Source organism: Pleurodeles waltl, chromosome 8, assembly GCF_031143425.1.
Source record: "Pleurodeles waltl isolate 20211129_DDA chromosome 8, aPleWal1.hap1.20221129, whole genome shotgun sequence".
Lineage (NCBI taxonomy): Eukaryota > Metazoa > Chordata > Amphibia > Caudata > Salamandridae > Pleurodeles > Pleurodeles waltl.
The window spans coordinates 1,433,017,849-1,433,045,000 of record NC_090447.1 but is presented as its reverse complement, the minus strand read 5'-3'; the positions used below and the strand labels follow the sequence as shown (position 1 = coordinate 1,433,045,000).

The 27,152-nt window shown below is 45.3% G+C and overlaps 1 long non-coding RNA gene across 9 annotated transcripts in view; it reads right to left on the bottom strand.

Moving 5' to 3' along the window:
- The window catches only part of LOC138248725 (uncharacterized), a 75,484-nt gene that overhangs the window by 33,124 nt on the left and 15,208 nt on the right, over positions 1-27,152 (bottom strand). For 7 of the 9 annotated variants that reach the window (XR_011194632.1, XR_011194631.1, XR_011194628.1 and 4 more), the window contains exon 2: positions 15,762-15,941. This is a non-coding gene — a long non-coding RNA (uncharacterized lncRNA). The remainder of the gene's footprint in view (positions 1-15,761; positions 15,942-27,152) is intronic. The other 2 variants (XR_011194629.1, XR_011194636.1) reach the window with 1 other exon arrangement.

The window sequence follows — 27,152 nt, the reverse complement described above, 5'->3', positions numbered from 1 at the left end:
TACTAGTTCTGATACCTGTAATTGTATAAACCTCTCAAACTCAACTTGCTGATTTTATGTTCATGGCTCTGTCCTGTGTTTTGCAAAGCGCAACTACTCACCCGTGAAGGTCTGAAGGTGCTTGGGGAGGGTCTGGGCCTCATCCGAAGAGCCATGTCTGAAGGTTCTTCCTGAAGATGTTGATTGCTGGGCTTTATCTGAGAAGCAAGGGTAGGTCTTTCTAGCTCCTATTTGTGAGGGGAAGGGGGTCCTGAGGACTATTGCCGCCTGAGGGACAATTGGAGTAGGGCCGGGGTGCGGCAAAGCAGCAGTCGGGCCCGAGTCGGCTGCTGCCCCAAGCTGAAGTGGACAGTGGCCTGCTGGAGCTGAATAGGCGGATTAAGATGGCCACGGCGGTGCGGGGCCTCACCACACCCCACTCCTCTTCCCTGTTGTACGACAGAGCAGGGAGGCAATCGCGCGGTGGTCTGTGGCGTAGTCAGACACACCCGACCACAGCAAAATTCCTCAGACTCTTGGAGACCGTTGGCTGGATGAGTGAGGCATTCCACCCAGAGCATACCGAGAGACCGAACACCCCCAAATCCACACTGATCTAATATGTAGGGCCCCGAAAGTAGTGGAGTGAGAGCTCCCCTCTCTGGACCACATCATTATTACTTTGAGGGGACTGGGGGTCCGGCGTGATACCACCCCCCACCCAGTGACTTTCCCAGTTGGCTGGCTTTACATCCTGAATCTGACCCAGCTGGCTTGGCCTCTCCCTGAGGAGTCTGTTCACTTTGAAATGCAGATTGCCGTGCGACAGGCTATGAATTGCTGAAGGACATTAACCAGAGCCCATGGTGGTGGCTTGGCTGGACTGTGGTTAACCGGTGGTGCCCTCTTTCATCTTACACCACTGAAGAAGACACTGAGATGAACAACAGGAGTCTTGCGGCCTGGACTAGTGCAGTGCATTCAGCTATACTGTCTACCTGTTGGGACTGGACGACCTGACCAAGTGCTGCAAGTCCCAGCAGAATACCGTGGAGTAGCGGCCTGGTGTGACAACTTTACATCTGGACACCAGTGAGACCTGGTGGGGGTGTGGCGGGGGCCCACTCTGCGACAAGACATACTTGCTTGGCTGTTCTGATGGGCTAAAAAACAATGTTGGCGCTAACCTGTTCCACTTACCTTTGCTAGCACTATGGGGCACAAAAAAAACAAGCCTCCCAGACTGGATGAATGTGTGCAGGCACGTTCCCCGCCCTCGGAAGGCTCAGTTCCCTCGACTCCAGTAGACTGTATTCCCCCTACGTGGGGAGAGCCTCTGGTTGACAAATTGGATATCATCCTGCAGGAAATACGCGACTCCAGAATAGCCATGGAAAATAACTCTGTGCCCTTACCACCCATATTAGTTTGCTGAAAGATGATCATCATAAGCTTGTGGGCAGAGTTCTGTAGGCGGAACAAACATTAGCTACCTTAACGCTGGAACATGCAGAGCAGTGTTCTGTGATCACCTACAGGAACTCCAACTTACTGCACCAGAAGCCCTAAAGTTACAACGCAAATGAAGGGGCAGTTATTCCATACCTCCTTTTCTGCCTATGCCCGGGTAGCAGCCATATGGATTTGGGCAGGGATTCCGTTCTCAGCCCAAGACACAAAAACTGATACATAGGGACGGTATGTGCTGCTAAGGGGTCTCCTTGATGGTGAGTAAGTAGTGTTGGGATGTTTTTATGCACCGAATCAAGAACAATAAATATTCCTTGCCCGTCTCTCCACAGTGTTATCAGACTGGTCCCATCTCCCTTTGGTTCTGGGCAGGGATTCTAATCCACTGCTCGATGTTCTCCTTGACCGCTCACATCCACCCCTCCCAAATACTGCATTGATCAGACAGTCCAGAGCATTGCGACAATGGGCGGAGGATTGGGATCTCTTGGATGTGTGATGCAGTCGCAACGTTGATTTTAAAGAATATTCTTTTTACTTCCCCCTCACACATGCTTCACTGCCGCCTAGATCCGTTTCTGTGCACCTCCCGTTTGCAACACCACATCACCCATGCCACATACTTAGGCAAAACATTGTCAGAACACTATTCACTTGAAATCACACTCTCTTGGGGCCGAGTGCCCACTCCGATACCAACGTGGCGCCTACAACCCACGTTATTAGAAAACATAGTAATTCGGGATTCAATGGCAACTACTTTTAATGCATTCTTTTCAGAAAACACTGGAACAGCCTCCTCCCCACTTGTTGAGTGGGAGGCCTTTAAGGTGGTTTTGCAGGGGGTAGCCATTTCTACACTAGTGGGAGCACGGAGGGGAATAGTGAAAGACTATACGGAACTAGAAAATAAACTGGGTGTTATGGCGCAGGTGGTGGCACTGGGTGACACAAATGAGACACAATTACAATCAGCTGGAATCCGCCATGCGGAGCTCCTTGAAAGTCTTAGGGTAATTTATTACACGTCTTACACTTAAAAGGTGCATACGAAAGCAGCCAAGCCTGGTGCCCTCCTAGCCAAATTAATTAGGCCACAGCAATCTCCTACACCTATACTAACAATACACTCCCCACACTTGGGCATAATGGATACTCAAATAGGCATTAATGATGCCTTCGGTCAATATTATGCAGACTTATACGCCGTGCCTCCACCTATTGAACTTGCCTCCATACGCTCATTTCGGCACCATCACACACTCCCTCAAGTGACGGTTGCAGAGGGGGAAGCGCCGAGAGCCCAAATTACGACAGCAGAGATCTGGGAAGCACTCGGGGAGCTGGCACATAATAAAATCCCTGGGTCTGATCAATTGCCCGTGGAGTTTTACTCCATATATCCTAATCGTCTTCCCACCCATCTTGAGAAATTATATATTAGATTCCTGGAAGAGGGAATACTTCCTCCTCCTCAAGCCTAATAGGCCCCCCTGTAAAGATGTCTATTTTAAATACAGAGTATAAGCTCCTCAGTAAGATAATGGTGTACCGCTTCTTTGCACTCCTTCCGCAGCTCCTATACATGGACCAAAGTGGCTTTATTCCTCACTGTGGCTCATCAATGAACATTCATTGGTTATTACAGCTGATGGATGAGTCAAAGCACCACTATCCTCATGCAGGCTGCATCTCCTTAGATATAAGGCAAGCATTTGACACTTAGCTGGGATTATATGTTAGCAACTCTGGAAGCCTATGGAATACCCCCAGATTATGTCCGGTGTGTGCCTCTATTCGGATTCCACTGCCAGAGCTAAGAATGGTGCATATATCTCCGCCTCCTCCCGAATATATTGTGCAACTAGATAAGGCTGTCCCCTATCTTCCTTTCATTTGCATTAGCATTGGAGCCCCCACACACCACCTTCGCCATAGTGCAGAGGATCGGAGAATTGTACTCGGTCCCACCACTTACTTTTGATTGTTATACACAGACGATATGATCCTATATTATAGAGATTTGAGGCAGAATACTGGTCGAGCAGCACAAATATTATCTCAATTCGCAATTCTCTCTGGGCTGCAAAATAATCCAGATAAATTCTATGTATACTCCTTTGGGGGCACTTACCAAGAACACTTTATCCGATTTGAATCCATGATCATTGCAACAGCGCCTGTGACCTTTCGTTTTCTCAGTATCCGGGTATACTGTGATCATGCAGATTTGATGGAGGGCAATTTAATGCGAGCTATTACATCACTCCGGTCCCAAATAGATTTTTGGACCACTACGTATGTGTCAGGTAGTATGGCATTGGCAAAAATAGTAGTATTGCCTTGTGTTTCACATTATTTTGTTGATTTGCCACTTATGGAGCCGACTCGTGTATTTCAGGCATTAAACTCATTGCTGATTGATCTGATATGAGGGAAGGGCAGATGCCGAGTCAGTCTAGCAAAACTACAGTTGCCTCTCAACATGGAGGTCTGGGGCCCCGGATTTTAAAGCCTATTGCATAGCGGGCCAACTACAATGGTTATCCTACTGGCTGGCTGGCCATAATCTGGGAGAAATAAATTGCACGGCTGCAATGCTGAGGAGAGGCCTCTTGCATTGACTGCTAATTCCAAGCCCTCCTAAGCTACCTATAGGTGCTACCTTGCAGTTGCGTATTGCTTTGGCATACTGGAAGCTAGCAGTGCGATACACAACCTCATCGGTCCCATACGCACCAAATGTGCCACTTTGTGGGCTTCTCATCCCCTCAGGGATTATTACTGCTGCCATGCTCTGGGAACAATAAGGAGTCTGTTCATTGGGAGACCTGTTTGAAGACAACATGCTAATGCCGATTCGGACTTTGTGCAGGCTCATGGACTGCCTGAGGCTCTTTTTCTGACCCATGCTAAAATACTAACCTATGTGCGCAACTACTGGGCTCTGGACGGCTCTGAACCGGTAACACACCTATTCCTTCAGGCTCTTTACACAATGGGACACAGTAGACATCTAGTCAGATGGCTATATCGAGGACTCTGTGCACATCTCAACACATCTTTAGATATGCTCAAAATAAAATAAGCAGTGGATACTGGAAGGGATATCAGACGTAAGGAATGGACCTTCCTACTTCAATACACTAAAAAAGTTTCCTGCAATTCTAGATTCAACCTGATATAATTTTTCCTCTTTCATCATGCATATCTCACACTGCACAGACTCAACACTATATACTCCATGGCATCAGCTCACTGTCCTTGGGGTCTTACTCCCAAAGCTGACTTCCTTCATATGACCTGGGCGTGCCATTCCCTCTCACAGTACTGGCCTGCAATAGGAGCATCATCAACAGATATCACAGGGGTTGCTATGGACCCGATTATTTTCTATTATGAGTATACCCTAGACCACGAGGCTCTAAAGCGATTTCACACTTTGTGGACCTTGCTACGCTCTTAGCTAAGTGACAGGTAAAGAGGCATTGGAAATCACCCCATGCTCCTCCCATTATCTTCTGGAGAGAGGAAGTACAGTGCTGGGGCCAAGCTGAAAGTCTGGCACTCCAACACAAAGAATACAGAGGACTACAATTGAAACCAATATCATTAGAATGGGATGCTGTAACGATCCAGTCCACACCTGTTTGGTACAAGATGACAGTGTCTTTATTCTCTAAGAGCACAGTACTCCTTTCTTCAGGTCTTTCTCAGTCTTAATGCCCACATCCTTCAGTTACCCTGTTCTACATTCCAATAAAGAATTCTACACTAAAAGTTCTACAATACTGACATTTCTAAATAACCTAAATCTAAAATACATTAACATAACATAGTAACAAACAAAAGACTAAAACAAGAAAACAAAAGAAATCTATACAATATGTACAAAATCTTTCATAATGACTAACACTAAACAATTCTATACAAAGACTTCCAGTTTGGCTGGCAAACATCTTGTTCGAGCATTGGATTTCACACATGACGCTATGAAGTCATTTTCTATTGTTATATCAGAATCATTACTCATTGTTTTTGTAATTTCCCCCTCACATCCAAGATTATTCTCTAAAATAGTTTCATCTTGATTCACATTCTCCCTATTACACTCAAAAGATGGCAAAACCCTCACATTAACCCCAGTTCCTACTTTTACCACAGAACTAGCATTTCCACCATTAGGAGAAAACTCACTCCCATCACTGCACTTTGCCAATCTCCTCACATTCAAAACTTTCCCATCCTGTGTAACAACTCTCTTGTTATATACTGTGATTACTTCCATGGCTCTACAAGCTTGGATGTACCTTTTCTCATAAACCCTGGCTTTCATTTTCTAACACAATCTCCAACAGCAATTAAAGGTTCCTTCACTTTCCATCGGATATCATACGCTTCTTTGAACTTTTCTTGTTTCCTCTTCACTTTTTTCCTACTTCTTCAATACACACTTTCTCCCAATCTTTTCCTTGCTTCTTCTTGAACTACCACAGACACAATTTAGACACAGGATGTCTTCCTCTTAATACCTTGAAAGGACTCATTTCTGTAGTGCTCTGAGGAGTATTACGGTAATACCATAATTTCTCCCTCAGTTTTTCCTTCCAATGTACTCCAAATCCACGTGCCCAGCAAATACTTTCTTAAAGAACATGGATGAATCTCTTAATTAGCTTATTTCCTTGTGGTTCATAAAGTGGAGTGGTGACGTGTCTAATATTGATATATTTAAAAAAAACTCTGCATTTCTTTTGCCACTAACTGAACACCATTGTCAGATATCAATACCTCAGGATACCCTTCTCTAGCAAACATTTCTTTGAAAAATTCAAAGATAGTACTTGAAGTAACTTGAGAAACCAGCTTCACCTCAGGCCACTTAGAATCATAATCTATCAGGACTAAAGGATAGCGAGCCTCAGCAGGCAGAGAGTGGTACGGACCAGAAATATCAAATTTTAATTTCTGCCAGGGCGAATCCAGCCAGGCTGGCACTGTCCTTAACATATTTTCAGCATTAGGATACACTCCACATTCTCTCACCACTCTTTCTGCCATTTTATCTAGTCCCGGACACAAAAAACACATGCATATTAACCTTTTCATAGAAGACATTCCAGTATGACCCTCATGTGCAAGTTTCAAGATAGTTTCTTGCATACCTTTAGGTGGAATACGCTTCCCTTTTTTTAAACACAATTTAATTCTCTAACTCTAATTCATCCATTACTTTGTGAAATGGCACTATTTCTGCTGATATTCTCTTCCTATTAGGCCATCCATACATCAAATACTTTCTAACTCAAACACAAATCTTCTTCATCGCATTTCATGCACTTTTTCCCTCCTCTATATCTCTAAATTCCCTAGTCATATACCCAGATACAACAGATACCACGTCAATTCCCAACTTATTAAAATGTACATAGCGACAAACAATCCGCCACAGCATTACTCTTCCCAGGCACGTACTGAACCCTAAAACAAAACTCCTGCAGCCTAGAAACTAGTCTCGCAATACGAGCAGTAACATTCCATCCACCACCTGGAGAAAGAATACCAACCAACGGCTTGTGATCAGTAGAAGAATGAAACCTGATCCCCAAATGTAATTTTGAAAATGTTCAATAGCCCAATACAAGATAACAGTTCCTTTTCTGTAACAGCATAACTCCTTTTAGCATCTGTTAATGTACGGGATGCAAAAGTAACAATCCACGTCTCTTTACCATACCTCTGAGATAACACTCCTCCTATGCCATACATGCTGGCATCAACTGTCACTATACATTGAGCTCCCACACTAAAAGGCTTAAGAGTAGCGGCTTCAACAATTTCTCTTTTTATCATTTCAAACGCACTCTTCTGTTTCTCTGTCCACACATATTCAACCCCTTTCTGTGTAAGCTCTCTCAGTGGTTCCATTTTAGTGGCAAAATTTGCAATTAATTTGCTATAATATTCACAGAGACCTGCAAATTACAACAATTTTTCCCGATTATCAGGAGCAGAAGCATTAAAGATAGCATCAACTAATGATCGATTTGGTATCGCTCCCTCTCCTGATACAGTATGACCCAAATATTCCACTGATTTAGAGAAAAATTGGCACTTCCTTTCAACCCACTCTTCTTCAACACCTCACAGACATTTTTAACATGCTCTTTGTGTTCCCTTTCATTTTTTGAAAATATCAACACATCATCTTGAAAACATTTCACATATTTATCCATGTCCTAACATAATTGAAACATTGCTCTTTGAAACACCGACGCGCAGAGGCCAACCCAAAAGGCATTCTTTTAAATTGGAACAACCCCTGCGGCGTGATAAATGCTGTGAGATCTGTAGAGTCTTCCGTCAGCTCAATTTGATGGTACGCTGACCTCAAATCCAAAGTGGAAAAAATGCTTGCACCTTCCAACGTACTGATTACCTCATTTATGCTGCGGAAACAATAGCAATTCACAATGATTTTTGCATTCACAGTTCTCAAGTCTACACACGACCTCAAGGATTTGTCTGATTTCCGGGCCAACAGAATCGGAGACACCCACTGCGATGATTCAATTTCTTCTATTAGCCTCTAATAGAAGAAATTTCCAATAAAATATGTTTCAATTCTTCTCTCACACTAATGGGAACATTCCTGAGTTTCTGCACTGCAGGTTTGGCATTAGCCTTAGCCCTAATCTTGTGATTGTAATTCTTCAATTTTCCCAACTTATCAGTGAAAACCTCCGGAAATCTGGATGTGATCCACTCCTTTTCTTCACCACTGTCTATTTCCAAAACAGGTGCACGACTCCTTGGATGAAATATGATCCCCAACTTCCCTTGGTCTCTCTATCCCAGGACATTAACTCCTTTAACTGGACTGGGACAAACAACTTAATAACAGCAGACCTTCCCTTAAAAACTATCTCAGACTCAACAAAACCAATAACACCAATTGCTGTTCCATCAAAACTTTCAGCTGTCAGGTACCTTCAAATCAGTTATTTTCCAAACCCCATCAAATTTACGACTAAAACATTCTTGTATCGTAATTGTCTGAGATGACCCTGAATCAGCCATAAGTTCTAATTCTTTTCCCATTATTTAAACATTACACTTAGCTGCACAATCATCCACATTCTCATCACAATTTTAAAGTGACAAAACCATACATTTTTGATCTTCCTCCCTTACGTCACACTTTTGCCAACTTTCTAAATTTCTTCCACTACTCATACAGGCCACATTTCCTTTTACGTTATTATTACTCTTCTTCAAATCTCTACAAAGTTGAGTAAAATGCCCAATCCTGACACATCTCTTACACCCTCTCCCAACAGCAGGACACTGAGGTGAAGTTGTAAGGTGATTCATATTACCACAACGATGGCATGATACCCGTTCCATCCTATCATGTCTATCCCATTTCCTACTGAACATATTACTTCTGGTATTTGCATTACTACTTGAACTGCTGCTTCCCATTGCACCCACTACTTCACATTACACACTTTTAATTTTATCCGATTCTTGTACGGATTTTATACATTTTTCTGACTGTTATAACGCTTTTGCTGTGGTAATTACATCCTGTAATTTAGGGTTCCCCATCACCCACAATTGTTCCTGAATTTTCCTGCGGTTGTATGTCGGAACGCCGCCTGCCGAACAACGAGTGCCTGAATAACGAGGTCGGAACAACGACCTCGTTGTTACCACTAATGCCTTTACCACGAATGCCTTAACAACGATATTTTGTTGTAAAGGCATTCCTGGTAAAGGCATTAGTAATAGGCCAACATATCTCCTAATGGCCTTATTGTCACCAATGTGCCTAGGATCTTTCTCCAAGATCTTCAGTTTCGCCTTGACTGGTCACAGATATCGTGGAAATGCACTCGTGATTGGTTAATTCTTATCATCAACACTTCCAAACGTTTGGCAGACTCCATTACCATCCAGATCTCCATTACTGAAGCAGCCATGAAAACGACAGTCCAACTTGCGCAATTTAAATCTCGCTTAGCCGAGATTAACCTGGAACTTAATGAATCCAAGGAATATCTTACACGCCAGAAAGTTAACAAATTACAGAAAGACATCAAACGATTTAGCAGAGAGAGAATATATCCTTATACTAAAGACGACTATCAATGTGAAGGTTCTTCTGAGATCTCGGATGATTCAGACGCCTCGCAACGGAGACCCCGCTTTCCACAGAACAGCTCCAGCTCGGATGACTGGAGCGGAGATGAGGGACAGAGACCGAATCGGAACCGTTATATTCCACCTGCCCAGTTCAACTCTCCCTTTCCTTATCAACCAATACCACATTGGCAACCTATGCCTATGCCATACTTTCAACCACAGCCCCAATACAACTTTAATCCTTTTTTAGGAAGAGGCCGGGGCAGAGGCAGAGGAAGAAACAGAAGGAGAGGCAGAAATGTTCATTGGGCTCAAGAAGAGCCCCAGATGATCACCAGAAGCCGCAGTGCGACGGGTCAAAAGAGACCCTAGTGGTCAACCTTTCGAATTCCGTCCTGACCTCATCAGAATTGACAGTCCTAGAAAAAGGCTTAGGCTTTGTGCCCACTCCAAGGGAGGATCAATTCAGATTAAATTGCGAGATGGCAGCCTTGTTCCGCAAAATCAGACTCCATTTCTTCTTTAAAGACCGTCAAGGTGTGGAGACTAGGGGCGACACCAATTTAAGGAATCCCTCAAATTTCATGCCTCCAACCACCTCGGTCCCACTGGAAGTACTCACCTTTGAAAAGGCGGTTAATCATGAAATTCAACAGCTTAACTCCCCTAAAGTTTTTCAGAACATCTCTAAATTGGAACGGGTGGCTATTAACTCTCTGTCTTCCAACCCAGATATCGTCCTGAAACCTGCAGACAAAGGTGGAGCCATTGTGGTTATGGACACTACCTATTACCAACAGGAATGTAGAAGATTACTTAGTGATACATCTTACTACCGTCCCATTTCCACCGATCCCACCTCACGTTTACAACGTAAAATTCGCGGCATGATTATGGAAGCAGTAGCATCTGGTTGGATTACTCAACAAGAAGCGGAGTTTCTTGACACTAAGAACCCCAGAATTCCATACTTCTACTGTCTCCCAAAAATCCATAAAGGTCTCCCTCCCCCTGGACGTCCCATAGTATCCGGCATTTGCTCACTATTGGAGCCGCTATCCAAATTCTGTGACTTCTTTTTACAACCTATCGTCCAGAAAACATCCACCTTTTTAAAGGACACGAAAGATACTCTTGTTCTATTGAACGACATAAATGAGGCAGGTGCAACTGATATACTGATATGTTTGGATGTAGAGGCTCTCTACACCAACATTCCACAAGAGGCCACCCTTGCTGCTGTAGAGGAAATACTTCGGACTGATAACTGGACCTACAACACGCCAGTGAGCTTCATCATGCAATGTGCGGCCGTGGCCCTCCAAGAGAACTTTTTTCAATTTGAGAATAGTCTCTTCCATCAGATACAAGGTACATCGATGGGCAGCACATTTGCGCCTAGTCTGGCATGTCTTTACATGTTTACCTTTGAACAACGCCACATTTTGACTCCTGAGCAACCATTCTTTTCCAATATTAAATTATGGCGTAGATATATAGATGATATCTTGGTAATTTGGAAGGGCGAGATGGAACATGCAATAGCCTTTACCCATTGGGTCAATACGTTAGATACCCATCTGCGCTTTAGCTCTACTGTCTCTAACAAGGAAGTTTCCTTTTTGGACTTACAAATTACCCTTAAGGATGGTTTCCTTAATTCATCTGTATACCACAAACCTACGGACCGCAATAGCCTTTTACTTTACAGCAGCCATCATCCCAAAGCCCTACGAGATAATTTACCTTTTGGCCAATTTTTGAGGATACGACGTAACTGCTCTGACAAGAATGACTTTCATACACAAGCCGACACTCTATGTCGTAAACTGAATGACCAGGACTATCCCCCATTGAATATTCGACGAGCAAAAAAGAGGGCTGGCAATATCCCCAGAGACACGCTATTGATTAACAACACCCGGTCACAACAGAACAGATTAACTTGTGTTACCACATTCACTCCTCTCAGTAATCGAATAAAGGGTATTGTCCGTAGGCTCTGGCCCATTCTCACCAGTGCAGGTGCTACACTAGAACGTCCTCTATTTGCCTTCAAAAGAACGCCTAACATCAAAGATTTGGTGGTTCACACTAGACCCACAGTAGTTCGGCCCCCTGACCACCTGGGACCGAGTCAATGGCTTAGAGTTAAAGGACATTATCCCTGTGGCTCTTGCAATGTGTGCCCCCTGACTCGTAACATCCAAGAAGTGGACATAGGGGAACAAAAAACTTGGCAATTAAGATCTCATACCAATTGTCGGACTAAGAACTGCATTTACATGATCACTTGTCCATGTGATCTAAAATACATTGGCATGACGACAAGAATGGTTAAGATCCGTATTAATGAACACCGGAGCACCATTAGGTGCAAGAGATCGTCCACAAAATTGACCAACCACTTTATCGAAAAACAGCACACCCCAAACGATATCAAATGGTTTGTTTTGGAAACTATGAGAGACAACATTGATATCACAAAGAAACTTTTCGAAAAGGAACAACGGTGGGTCTTTAGACTTAAGACACACATAGTTGGCCTAAACGATGATATTCAATGGGTTAACTTCATTCACTAAAACCCTTCTTTTCTATATCCTAACCTTACCTTGAATTGAATAGGATATGCTCAATTACGTGGGAGACCCGTCTTGATCATACTGAATTTCTCTTTCCCATGCTTACCTGTGATATTGCCCGCGATTATATATATACATATTCCAAAATATATATATATTGACATGTTTCCTTTTCTTTTTATTTCAAACAAATTTTCTTGAACTCTTACTGGAGAGCCTAGATCAGTTTTCCTGGTGCTTGACATACTCTAAAATGGCCGACACTTTTAGCTCTCGATTTACATGTTTTTGGATGCCATAATGGCTGCCATTGTTCCTTCCCATAGCTACAGACCAGTCCCTTTTCACTTTCCACTACTCCCAGTGTCTGCTTATAAACTCCATGGTTACAGAAACTTTTGTGATCCCGGGTTGCAGATCCAGACGCAGGTTTACTGGCAATGCCCATACATACTGAAAGTAAGTGTCGTCTTACAGGTTCACTGGGTATGTGATTGATTTGACGGCATCACCGCGACCTCAACTTCGCTACTGCCCTTTTTTTGTTTACCCAGCAACTTACATATTTATGTAGTTATTCGTGACGCTGAGCTCTGAGGCTAATCCCTTTCCTCGGCTCGCGCACGCTGACACTTTTAGGATTGACTCGGTGTCCGTGCGCGCTTTATTGATTTCGGCACATCATTGCCGTATGTGATTTGCGCTTTCATTTATACGATGCCCATCCATATTTTAAAGTAAGCAACTAACAGGTCCACTATGTATGTTTTTGATTCGACGCATTACTGCGGCCTCAGCGTTGCTATTGCCCGCTTTATTTATTCAGCTACCTACGGAGTCACGCGTGACGCTGGGCTCTGGGATTAATTCCTATTCCTCAGCCCTCGCACGCTTACACATTTAAGAACGACTTGATGTTCATGCGCGTTCCCTGTATTTCGGCATATCTTTGCCAATAATAACGCGCGCCTTCGATTTGATGCACCTTGCTGTCCTGACCCGTATTAGTCTCTCTACCCCGAGTGTATAGCTATTCCTAGAGCGACACGTAAGAAATGGATGCCCCTGCCATTTCGGCAGTACAGGGATACACGTGTAATCTCTAGACACGTATCTTCTTTTTCAATAATTTTAACACACGTGCTGGGTCCCGTGGTTGCATTTCTTCGCAAGAGTCTTGACATACCTTTGACTGCGCATTCACCTATTAACTCATGGCCATATCATAATTAGTTTTTTTCCTTTGCAGGCTCTATGATCTATTATGACATCATGGGCTCTCAATTGAATTATTCTAATTAGTGTTATGAGAGTCACGCTAATGATATCTTATGTCCCCTTATCTATTTATATATGTATAGATCAGAATTGACTTTTCTAGCCTGGACTTCCCCGATGTGGCCCTACCATTAATTTTTGGAGGGTAAGCTATTGTGAATATTTACATTCCTAAATTGGCTTGTGCACTCTTATTTATTATTATTTTTTCCTAGTCACTCATATACCACTTGGCACTAGAGTGAATTTGCACTTCAATCTTGGGGTTGCACAGTATATATATTGTTTTGTGTTTAATGCTAATTGAGGTTCTCTGCTTTTTATATTTCCTTAGGTTTTTGACTTTTATATGTGATAAACTTCGCAATTCAAAGGATTAGGTATATTATTGGGTCCTGACGAATCGCATAAGGTAATTCCTTGATAACAAGCGAGAAACATGTTGACCAATCATATAGAGTGACACAGGGGATCCTGTGTACTCTGTCTTTTGAGGTTTATACCTACCTGGCTTTCATGGTAATTGTAGTCATTACTCCACCAATTCCCAACTTTATTTGATTTTAATCTTGTCAGAGGTTGAGTCATGAGCATTAAAATTATTAGATTCTACCTCTAGATATTTTTTTAAATTTTTTTTTCCTATTTACCAATCCTTCACTTTATTCCTTTTCTCAACCGGCCAGAAACGAGTTTTCTAAAAAAAAGATCTCCGGCAAAGAGCCCCCCTGTGGGGCCCGTCAGGCATTGCAGTGCCGGCCTGACGAGGAGCTGGCCCTATGATGAAGCATGTCACCGGATGGTGAGTGAGGGCTTTTGCTTCGATAAAGTTCGCCTTTCAATGACTCGCTGAACTATTTCCTTGAAAGAAACCCTTTAGCATTAGGTGGAACCGTGTGTAACCTTTTTTGATTTCTTATTAGTAATAGGCATCCATTGATCCTGCATGCGTCACCCCGACCCCCCACCCCAAAACCGAAAACCCTGACCCCCGCCTCAAAACCTAAAACCCCCACCCTAAAACCTAAAACCCCCGCCCCAAAACAGAAAACCCCCCACCCCGCCCCAAAACCTTAAACCCTCCGACCCCCACCCCGCCTCAAAACCTAAAACCTAAAACCCCCGCCCCAAAACCTAAAACCCTCCGACCCGCCCCAAAACCTAAAACCCCCGACACCCCACCCCGCCTCAAAAACTAAAACCCTCCGACCCCCACCCCAAAACCTAAAACCCCGCCTCAAAAACTAAAAACCCCTGAACCCCCCAACCCTGTGCCAAAACCTAAAAACCCCCGACCCCCCACCCCGCCCCAAAATCTAAAACCCTCCGACCCCCCACCCCCACCCTAAAACCTAAAACCCCCTGCATCCCCACCCCGCCTCAAAATCTAAAACCCTCCGACCCCCCACCCCCACCCCCAAACCTAAAACCCCCGCACCCCCACTTACCGGAGTCATCGCCTCGTTGTCCGCGCCGTCCTCCTCAGCCGACTCCCTTGTTTGTGCCTTAACCACGCATGTTCGTTGTTCAGGACATGCGTGGTTAAGGCACAAAAAAACCGAAGTCGTGGTTAAGGAAAGCATTGTTCCGGCTTCGTTAACCAGGACTTCGTTGTTACAGAGTCGGCGTAGAGGACGTTTCCCTTTTCCTGCTCTTAACATGCACTATGATCTGATCAAGAATCTTTTAATCCGTCATAGTTCCAAAATTGCAATGCATGGATAATCCTCGTAACATGTGAGAAATTCATCAAAAGTCCCTTCTAACTGTTGTGTTCTAGTATAACATTTGAATCTATTCAAAGCTATGCTAACTGTAGGCTTAAATCTATTCTCTAGCCTCAGTAATGCCTCCCTGAATACATCTATTTCCCCATCTTGTTGCCCCCGTATAACTACTTGTGGTATAGTTCTGAAAATCATTTGTCCTTCTGAGCCTAAACAATCCAGTAAAATATTTTTGTTTCTTTCCTGCGACATCTCGTCATCATCAATAGCTTTCATATAAGTCTAAAATTCCTCTTTCCACCTAGTCCAAGGTATAGGTGGATCCCCTTTATTTTGCAAAAAAATTGGTTGAGGTTTTAATTGCATATTTTGTTATAGTTTTAGTTTTGTTATAGTAACAACTTGAAAAAAAAAATTTTTTATAAAATAAAATATGAAACCTAATGTAACTATAAACACACAAAATATTGATCTGCACAAAATCCCAAGTGTGCAAATTACTGTTGGATAAAACAAAATGTATTATGCTGCACAAAGATTTCCAGTGTGCAAATCACTGTTGAATAACATGTACCAATTTCCAAATCCTCCTCACTTGCACTGCTGGATAGCATATACAAAATCCTCAACACATGCACTGCTGGATATCCTGTATCAAACACCAAATCCTCTTTTTTTATTTTCCAGTTTCTTTGTATTAAGTCCCTTATCTCTTTCTACTTTATATAGAGATCGGATCCAAACAGGAAATGACCTGTGAAGAGAAGAAAAAAACAAACAAACATTAAAATTAGCTGTATATGAGAAAGGAAGTAGTACATTGCTTTCCATTTTTCTTTAAAAAGTGTATTTACTGTGCAATGCATTTGAAATGTTTATAACGTCAGGTAATGCATCTTTTCTACGTTGCTTTCCCTTTTCTCTTTTTCTTTTCAAGTGTCTGCGCGTGTTTAAGATGTTTTACAACAAGCGTGAGGTAACGCATCTTTTGAAAATCCTTTACAGGCTCATTAAGATAATACAACTTGCGTCTTACAAAATGTTGTCACGTGACGGCATTAAAGAAATCCTTTATGCTAACGTAAGGGATGACGTGCGCAGTGTCTTTTAAAAGCAGTGTCATGCAGTGGATACAGCTGACTGCAATGAAAGCAAGTCAAAAGTCTAGAAATTTAAAAAATACATCACCAATGTTGCATCGTTCACGATGTACTTTCTGTGAAAGTCATGATGTACTTTGCTGTATCCAAGAAAACTTCTATGGGTTCCAAGAAGGTGACACTGCTCCTGTGCTGCATTAAATCGGTAGGTAGTAACTAGGGACCCTCCAGCTCGTTGGCACTTGTAAAGATCCAATCCACACTCGTTTGGTACAAGATGAGAGTGTCTTTATTCTCTAACAGCACAGTACTCCTTTCGTCATGTCTTCCTCATTCTTAATGCCTACATCCTTCAGTTACCCTGTTCTACATTCCAATGAAGAATTCTACACTAAAAGTTCTACAATAGTAACATTCCTAAATAACATAAATCTAAAATACATTAACATGTAGCAGATGCATTGTTGGAGACATTTAGAACGCACAGTGAGACTGAGGAGTCAGAATACTGAAATTGATGGTGCTACTAACGAAGCACTCTAAGCTAGTAGAAGGCTTAGGTCCTCAGTTCTTTATACTTATAGATTCAGGTAGTTCCCACTCTCACCCTTCCCTTGCCCTCCATACCAGCAAGTTGTTACCACATAAACACGCTCATAAAGTCCTCAACACGACACATGCCCCCACTTTATTTTTCCACTGATTAAATTGAGCTTGCTACCCACACTGGTTTAGTTACCAATTCAGTCGACAGAAGATATTTGGGGGGTGGGTACAGGTGGGCTTTATATCTTATGGCAATGTTGGATTGTGCAGATGGTGGTCCCATCCATTAAACTGTCAGATAATCAGGACTACATGTTCCTTCCACCTGGATGTACACCAACATACCGGTCTAATACAATGTAATGGAATTCTCATCAAAGTGGCAATAAAGTTTGTGTTAAAAAAAAATTGAATGACAAGGTTTATTTAGGACAAAAATAAGCACCAACCATACTGCTCATTTTAAACTACTCCAGATTTAAAGACGTCATTCAGTAAAAAGAAAACAAGACTGTCTGTCTACTTACCCAATCTTTTATCATCAACAATCACTAACAATAAGGATTCTGGAATGTCTTTTGTTTGCGGTCACCAATTGGGCTGTAAAACCTATTGTGACATCATTCATCAGAGGATCCCTTTATTGTGATGCTGCAGTAACTGATATGTGATCCATGGAAATACCATAAATCTTTTGCCAGCTTAGCAAAGTGAACACTAAGCACAAACTTGTATAGAAGGCTTCCAGAAACGTTATTAGTGCATGTTTTTCCTAGGAATCATTGCACACCCTTGAATCTAGAGGTAATGACAAATTGAAACGTCCAATATGGCGCCCAGTCAGATCACATAAATGCAAATATCACTTATTTTGTCACTGAAGATCGCATGGCAGAAGTGTAGGAAGCTTGCCTGTTGTGTGGTGGGTACCTAAGGTACTTACACCTTATACCAGGTCCAGGTATCCCCTATTAGTGTACTGTAGGCAGTCTAGAAGCCAGGCTCTCTAGAGGTGGCTGTGGATGAGCAGCCAAGGCTTATCTAGGAGACATCCAAAGCTCATGCAATACCACTTCAGTCACACAGCACTTACACACATGAAAGAAAACACTCAGTGTTACAAAAATAAAGGTGACACAATTACTAAAAGTACTAGAGAGGCAACCCTCCAATAGGAGATAAGTAACACAATAGATATGTACACTAGTAATCAGAAATAGGCATAAATAGCAATAGAAAATATTGCAACAGTAATAGACAATAGTGGCCCAAGGGGAAGCCCAAACCATATTGTATTAGCCACCCAGGCAAGTGGAATGTGTAGAGAGAAGCTGGGGGAACTAGGAAACTCCAAAGGTAAGTACCACAGTGCCCCCAGTGACCAGGTTTTGGTCCCCAAACCACCCAAAAGGAGTAAAAAGAAGATAATGCAACACAGAGACAAGACTGCAAGAAAACAGCGGTGAATTTCAGAGGAGGAAGACCTGTGGAAAAAGTGAACCAAGCTCAGAAGTCACAGGAGTGTCTGGCGGTAGCAGGATCCAACCCCCCCCCCCCCCCCCTGTGGTTGCAGGAGTTGGTCTGCGGTAGGAGAGTGGTCAGAAATGCAGCCCTGGAGCCAGAGAAGAGTTCCTGAAGGATGCAGTCGACTTCCCAAGCCGGATGGAAGATTGCAGTCGGTTAGTGGCTTGGAAAAGCCACCAACAAGCCTTGGCAAAGGCAGAAGTTGCGATGAAGCAAAAGTGGAGCTGCCAGGAACCAGCAAGGTCCAAGAGGACTCAACCCACGGAGGAGAGTCCTGAGGGGCCCTGAGGAAGGCGGAGAGCACACAGAAGAAAAGGCAGCCCCCACAGGAGATCCACTGGATGAGGAACCAGGAGACGCAGAGGAGCCCACGCAGCACAACTGGAGAAGCGTCCCACGCTGCAGGAGAAGCACGCAGAGGGCTGTCCGTGACAGGGAAGAGTGCTGGGGCTACACAGAGCCTGAAAATCCCTTGGAGGAGATGCCAACAAGCCTTGGTACCTGCAAGAGACGTGGGGCACTGGGGTACGGTCCTGTTTGGGAAGGCAAAGGCTTACCTCCACCAAAGTTGCACAGCTGGCAGAGAGGACTAAGAGGACTACTCCAGACCACTACCTGTGATGCAGGTTCCACGCAGCCGGTAGTCATTGCAGTAGGTGCCCGTAAATGCAGAGGGGTGACTCCTTCACTCCAAGGGAAGATTCCTTCTTCCTTCTCATGCAGACTGAAGACTTGCTGCCCTCAGAGGATGCACAGACGGGGAAATGTTGCAGAAGCTGGAAGCTGTGGAAACAATGTTGCAAGCAGAGCCTTCTTCATGGATGCAGATTTGTCGGTTCGTGGAGGGTCCAGTCGTAGTTGTAGTGGATAGAAGGCGAAGTAGAGGTTTCAGAGGAGTACTGCTGGAATCTTGGAATCCTGAATCTGAGGACCCACCCCAGTGGGGGACCCTAATAGCCCTAGAAGGGGGACTGGTAATCTAGCCAGGTGACCACCTATCAGGCGGGGGCTTTGATGCCACCTGCCTGACCTGGCCACTCAGATGCTCCCAGAGGCCTCTGTCCACCTTTAATTCAAGATGGCAGAATCAAGGGACCCTCTGGAGGAGCTCTGGGCACCACCCCTGGGGTGGTGATGAACCGGTGCAGACTGGTTTATGCAAGGAGGGCTCCAAATATACCCTTCAAAGTATACCAGTGGCTTGGGGAGGCTACCCCTCCCAAGACATTTAAGACCTATTCCCAAAGGGACAGGGTGCTGCCTCCCTCTTCCAGAGGAAATCCTTTGTTCTGCCTTCCTGGGCTTGAGCTGTTCAAGCAACAGGAGGGCTGAAACCTGTCTGAGGGGTGGCAGCTGCTTGGGCTTCCTGGAAAACCTCAGAAAGCTGGTAGGAGCAATGCTCAGGGGGCCTCTAAGGAGCCCCCAGAGTGCACGGACTCATACAACCAATACTGGAAACAGTATTGAGGTATGTTTCCGACATGTTTGATACCAAACATGCCTAGGTTCGGAGTTATTATTATGTAGCTGGACCTAGATAGTGACCTATGTCCAGTACATGCGTACAATTGCGTCCCGGCACTCTCGAAGTCCAGGAAAATGGAGCTGCTGTTTTTGGGGGCACCTCTGCTCATGCAGGGGTGCTCTCACATACAGGTACCTGCACCCTGCCCTCTGGGCCAGGAGGACCTACCATAGGGGTGACTTGATGCAGTGACCTGTAGTGGAAAGGGTACATGCACCCTTTCACGCAGGCTGCAATGACAGGCCTGCAGAGAGGTTTTGCATGGACTTCCATGGGTGGCATAATACATGCTGCACGCCATGGGGGATCATATACTAGGGACTTACTTGGGGGCACCAGTATGCCAATTGTGGGGTGTAAAAGCCATGGACAACTGAATTTGGGGGAAAAAAGAGCACAGTGACTAGGGTCCTGGTTAGCAGGATCCCAGTGAACACCATCAAAAACACACTGACATCGGGCAAAAAGTGGGGGTAACCATGCCAAAGAGGGTACTTTCCTACACTTCCAATTGGTTTGTGGTTCCTTTTTTGTTAAAAAACAAATGCAATGGCGGTGTGCGTGTGCGTGGACTGGCACTTGGCTGGCAGTGTGTGTGGACTGGTGCTTGGCTGGCATGTGCATGGACTGGCTCTTGGCTGACGGTGTGCGTGGAATGGAGCTTGGCTGTGAGGTACCATTTTTATCCGGAGTCTTGGGGGAATTATGGGTGGAAGGAAGGTAGTGGCTTCCTGCGGATACTAAAACTTTCCATCACAGAAATGTGAGGAAAATGTGTGTTTAAATCAAAGTTTGAGGTTTGCAAAGGATTCAGGGTACCAACATGTAATGAGAGCCACAATAGGAAGCCCACCCTGGATACCTCTAGGTGTCTAGTTATCAAAAATGTACAGGTTGGCTAGGTTTCCATAGGTGCCAGCTGAGCTATGGTCCAAAATCCATAGCTACCTACATTGAAAAAAGAGGGTCTGTTTTGGGTGGAAAAATGTGCTGTGTCCATGTTGCCTTCTAGGGTGTTTCCCGTCACAGGAACTAGGTCTACGCACACGTGAGGTAACATTTTTATCGGAAGACTTGGGGAAATGGCGGGCGGAAGGAAGTTTGTGACTCCCCGCAGATTATAGAACATCCATCATAGAAATGTGGGGAATTTTATTTTTCAGTCAAAGTTTGAGGTTTGCAAGGGATTCTGGGTAACAAAACATGGTGAGAGCCACACACCCCAGCTCACCCTGGATACCCCTAGGTGTATAGTTTTCAGAAATGTACAGGTTGGCTAGGTTTCCCTTGGTGCCGGCTGAGGTAGGGTCCAAAATCTACAGCAACCCACATTCGCAAAAGAGGTTCTGTTTTCGGTGGAAAAACGTGCTACGTCCATGTTGCGTTTTGGGCTGATTTCTGTTGCAGGCACTAAGTCTATCCAAACAAATGAGGTACCATTTTTATCCGGAGACTTGTGGGAAAATGGAACTGTAGAACATTTGTTATTACCAATAGGATGTCCCTGCATTTGTGCCTTTCAAATGTAAAACAGTGTATAAGAAAGATGACATTTTGAAAAATACCCTCCAAATGATACACTAGTATAGGTACCCAAAAATTCAGAAATGTAGAAATAACCAATGCTTGTAAACTCTATGGGGGTTATTCCAACTTTGGAGGAGGTGTTAATCCGTCCCAAAAGTGACGGAAAAGTGACGGATTTACCACCAGCCGTATTACGAGTCCATTATATCCTATGGAACTCGTAATACGGCTGGTGGTATATCCGTCACTTTACCGTCACTTTTGGGACGGATTAACACTCCTCCAAAGTTGGAATAACCCCCTATATCTTCTACGTATTTCAGAAATAGGTCTATACTCCATACCTAATGAACACCCATTGTACATGGCAGCTCAGTTATTTGCTCTCAGTACCTTGGGTTTTTGGAGAACCTACGAACCCTATATATCCCGGCAGGAAGAGGGGTCTTGGAGACGTAATGGTATATTGCTTTTGTCAATCTGCGATCGTGACACAAAAGTGTAGGAAGTTGGCTCTGTATGTACTATTTCAAAGTAAGAAATAGAGTCCAAGGGTTCCAATTAGATGTAAGATAGTGGCAAAAAGAGATCATACTAATGCTCTATTTTGTGGTAGTGTGGTCGAGCAGTAGGCTTATCAGAGGGTAGTGTTAAGCATTTGTTGTACACACACAGGCAATACATGAGGAACACACACTCAAAGACGTACTCCAGGCTAATAGGTTTTTATATAGCAAACTATCTTTTCTTAGTTTATTTTAAGAACCACAGGTACAAGATTTACAAGTAATACTTCAAATGAAAGGTATTTCACTCAGGTATTCTAGGAACTTTGAATAATCACAATAGCATGTACAGTTTTGACAAAAATGGCAATAAACTATTTTATAAGTGGACACAGTGCAAAAATCAACAGTTCAACCTGGGGGAGGCAAGTAATTGTTAAGTTCACAGGTAACTAAAACACTTGCAGGGTTCAAGGTTGGGTCCAAGGTAGCCCACCGTTGGGGGTTCAACGCAACCCCAAAGTTACCACACCAGCAGCTCAGGGCCGGTCAGGTGCAGAGGTCAAAGAGGTGCCCAAAACACATAGGCTTCAATGGAAACGGGGTGCCCCGGTTCCAGTCTGCCAGCAGGTAAGTACCTGCGTCCTCGGAGGGCAGATCAGGGGGGTTTTGTAGGGCACCGGGGGGGGGACACAAGCAAGCACAGAAAGTACACCCTCAGCGGCACAGGGGCAGCCGGGTGCAGAGTGCAAACAGGCATCGGCTTTTGTATTAATAGCAATGGGGAGACCCGGGGGTCTCTTCAACGATGCAGGCAGGCACGGGGGGGGGCTCCTCGGGGTAGCCACCACCTGGGCTAGGCAGATGGTCGCCTGGGGGTCGCTCCTGCACTGGAGTTCGGTTCCTTCAGGTCCTGGGGGCTGCGGGTGCAGTGTTGGTTGCAGACGTTGGGTCCCTTGTTACAGGCAGTCGCGGTCAGGGTGAGCCTCTGGATTTACTCTGCAGGCGTTGCTGTGGGGGGTCGTCTCTGGTTACTCACGGGTTCGCAGTCATCGGGGAGTCCTCCCTGAGGTGTTTGCACCTGATGCCCCCGGCTCGCCCTGTGGAAAACAGAGTGGAAAGTCTCACGCTTCCGGCGGGAAACGTGAAGTCTTTAAAGTTGCTTCTTTGTTCCAGAAAGTTGATGATTGTTGAACAGGGCCGCTGTTCTCGGGAGTTTCTTGGTCCTTGGTTGCAGGGCAGTCCTCTGAGGCTTCAGAGGTCGCTGGTCCCTGTTGGATGCATCGCTGTTGCAGTTTTCCTCAAAGTTGGGAGACAGGCCGGTAGGGCTGGGGCCAAAGCAGCTGTTGTCTCTGTCTTCACTGCAGGGCTTCAGCTCAGCAGTCCTTCTTCTTGTTAAGGTTGCAGGAATCTGATTTCCTAGGTTCTGGGGGCCCCTAAATACTGCATTTAGGGGTGTGTTTAGGTCTGGGAGGGCAGTAGCCAATGGCTACTGTCCTTGAGGGTGGCTACACCCTCTTTGTGCCTCCTCCCTGTGGGGAGGGGGCACATCCCTAATCCTATTGGGGGAATCCTCCATCCACAATATGGAGGATTTCTAAAAGTAAGAGTCACCTCAGCTCAGGACACATTAGGGGCTGTCCTGACTGGTGGGTGACTCCTCCTTGTTTTCCTAATTATCTCCTCCAGCCTTGCCGCCAAAAGTGGGGGCAGTGGCCGGAGGGGCGGGCATCTCCACTAGCTGGGATGCCCTGTGGTGCTGTAACAAAGGGGGTGAGCCTTTGAGGCTCACCGCCAGGTGTTACAGTTACTGCAGGGGGAGGGGAGAAGCACCTCCACCCAGTACAGGCTTTGTTCCTGGCCACCAAGTGACAAAGGCACTCTCCCCATGTGGCCAGCAACATGTCTGGTGTGTGGAAGGCTGGTAAAAACTAGTCAGCCTTCCCTGGAAGTCGGGTAAGTTTTCAGGGGGCATCTCTAAGATGCCCTCTGGGTGTATTTTACAATACACTGCACACTGGCATCAGTGTGCATTTATTGTGCTGAAAAGTTTGATACCAAACTTCCCAGTTTTCAGTGTAGCCATTATGGTGCTGTGGAGTTCGTGTTTGACAGACTCCCAGACCATATACTCTTATGGCTACCCTGCACTTACAATGTCTAAGGTTTGGCTTAGACACTGTAGGGGCATAGTACTCATGCACTTATGCCCTCACCTGTGGTATAGTGCACCCTGCCTTAGGGCTGTAAGGCCTGCTAGACGGGTGACTTACCTATGTCACAGGCAGTGTGAGATTGGCATGGCACTCTGAGGGGAGTGCCATGTCGACTTAGTCATTTTCTCCCCACCAGCACACACAAGCTGTGAAGCAGTGTGCATGTGCTGAGTGAGGGGTCCCTAGGGTGGCATAAGACCTGCTGCAGCCCTTAGAAACCTTCCCTGTCATCAGGGCCCTTGGTACCAGGGGTACCAGTTCCAAGGGACTTACCTGAGTGCCAGGGTTGTGCCAATTGTGGAGACAAAGGTACAGTTTAGTGAAAGAACACTGGTGCTGGGGCCTGGTTAGCAGGGTCCCAGCACACTTTCAAATCATAACTTAGCATCAGCAAAGGCAAAAAGTCAGGGGGTAACCATGCCAAGGAAGCATTTCCTTACAGTATATGATAGAAAAACCTATGAAAATTCATTGGAAAAAAAAAAACTCAGTAACAACTGAGTTACACTTCTTGCTCACATGCACAAAACCACTGATACACGCCACTTAGGATTAGCAACAAACACAACACACATGGTAACTCATGCTGTCATGCTGAAAACCCAATTTGCAAACAGCACAGACAAAAAGGAAATTTATAAAATAACATGGTGGGTGATACGTGCCTTAGTGTTGTATGAAGATGGTCCTCTATTTAGTGTACAAAACTAGGTACACTCTGTAGGGTGTCCAGGCAACCACACGTTGGTTTCCAGAGGCAAAAATCAGTTCACCTAATGCTCCAATTTTTTAGGTAGCTGGTCGAGCAGTTATGCTAATCCAGGAGATGTGCTAAGCATTTGTTGTACTCATAGCATCCATCATGCACCACACACTCAATGAATAACTCGAGACCAGAATTTATAAAATGACTTCAGATTTTTATTTAATTTTAAGACCAAAATGATCAAGATACGTTAAGTACTTTTTGAGTTATGATTTTTCTAATTTTTAATAAAGCTAGTCTTTCTGTGCGTAATTACGCACCAGCGGAATCAATGGAAGGCCACCTATAAAAATGCATATAAAATCACACAGGTGAGTTACCAGTCTCTTCTTTTGCAGGATGGTCGATGAAGATGGTGGGCACCCCGTGCCAGTGGGAGAGTCTTGGCCGGCTCCCAGTTCTGGCGGGAGCAGTGCTGGAAAGTCTGCTGGCACAGGCACTGGGCCATTTGGAGGGGCCACCTGGAAAAGGAGGTGGTTTGCAGGTTGAAAAGTGGTGCCTTAGGGTCCCCTTGGGCTGTCGAGGTCACAAGGGGTTAGGGACCTGTGGCACACAGCTGGTTCCACAATGCAGGGCTCAGGGCGGCCGGATGAAGTGCGAGTTGGAAGTCTTGGAGGCTGTGCGCACTGGAACCCTTTGGAGCAGGAGGTAAATCTTCTTCCGGGGGCCTTGCAGGATGACGAGGGTGCTCTGGTGGGAGGTCCGGGGTGTTTCTAAAGTCCCTCGACTGGGGCTTCCTCTTGGTCCAGTTGCAGCTCTGGGAGAGCTTTTTTTTGCTGTTGTCTGATGTGGGATGACCAATACCTGGGGTATTGGCACAACTCTGCCATGGGAGGGATGAGTGCCACCAAAGTTAGCACACGTATAGGTCTTGTCTGGGCTGTCGCTGATGTGTTGTCGGGTCCGGCTGTGACTTCCGGTTGTGGAGATATCGGCCGATCAGTGAAGTGACCCTCACCGGTTTGCTGGTTCTTTGCAGGTTTCTTGTGGGTCATGAGTGGTGCCTCCACTAAAGGAGATCACTGGCCTTTTGTGAAGCCTGGAGGTCCTCTGGGTCTTTTGAGGTTGGTCCCGTGGTCAGCTCCTCCGCAGCGGCTATTGTCGGGACTCTGGTGCAGCAAGCAGGGGTCTTGGAGCCTCTTCTGATGTAGCAGGTCCTCTGTTCTCGTGCTGTCAGGTTCTTTGGTGCAGTCTTCTTTTCTTCCTGATGAATCGGATTTCTTGGTCTAGGGGAGCCCATTAAATACTAAATTTAGTGGGTGTTTCAGGGGGAACTTGGTAGGGTCCAATGGGACACTTACCCGTGGGTGCTACACCCACTACAGTGACCAGTTCCTGAACCTCACTGGCTATTTCCCTGCCATCCAACATGGAGGAAAATGAAATGTAGGGTCCACTTTGCCTGCTAGCCCCTAGTGGTGGTGCATGCCCAGTGAGACCACTCCTGCCAACCCTTTCTGTGGTTTCCCACTTTTGCTCCAGCCAAAATTGGGAGTTGACAAAGGGGGAAGCCATCTGCTGCTAGCAGAGGGTCTGGGGGCTCGGGTTTCAAGGGCAGTAGCCCTTTGAAGCTCACCGCCAGGGGAATGCACATTCCTGAGGGAGAGGTGTTAGCTCCTCTACCCAGGAAAGGCATTGTCTCACAAACCAGAGAGACAGGGCTCTCCCCCAGTGTTTGTGTATTGGCTGTCTGGAGGTGGCATGCTGGATGGAACCAGTCAGCAACCACGCCAGTTAGATTAGCTTTTCCAGGAGGCACCTCCTAGGTGACCCCCTGGGCACATTTAGGGATAAACACAATACTGGTACTAGTTTGGATTTATCATCCTGAGTTGTTTGATTCCAAATAACCCAGGGTGCAGAGTGGCCACCATGTAGCTGGGGAACTCGTGTTTGACCAGTGTCCAGTACATGTACTTACAATGGCTGCTCTGTTTACTCACTATGTCCCAAGTTTAGCAAGGAGACAGTGGGGGAACACTGCTCATGCATCTATGCCCTCACATATATATGGTGCACCCTGCCATACAGCTGGCAGGCCTGCTAAAGGGGTGCGTTACCCATGACATATGCAGTGTAGGGTGGACAGGGCACATAGGGAGTGTGCCCAGAGCTCCTCCAGTGTGTCCCAGACCTCTGCCATCTTGAAAGCAGAGGTGTGAGGGCACAATGGAGGCCTCTGAGTGGCCAGTGCCAGCAGGTGACGTCAGAGACCCCTCCTGATAGGTGCTTAGAAGAAGAAATCTCCTGTGGGT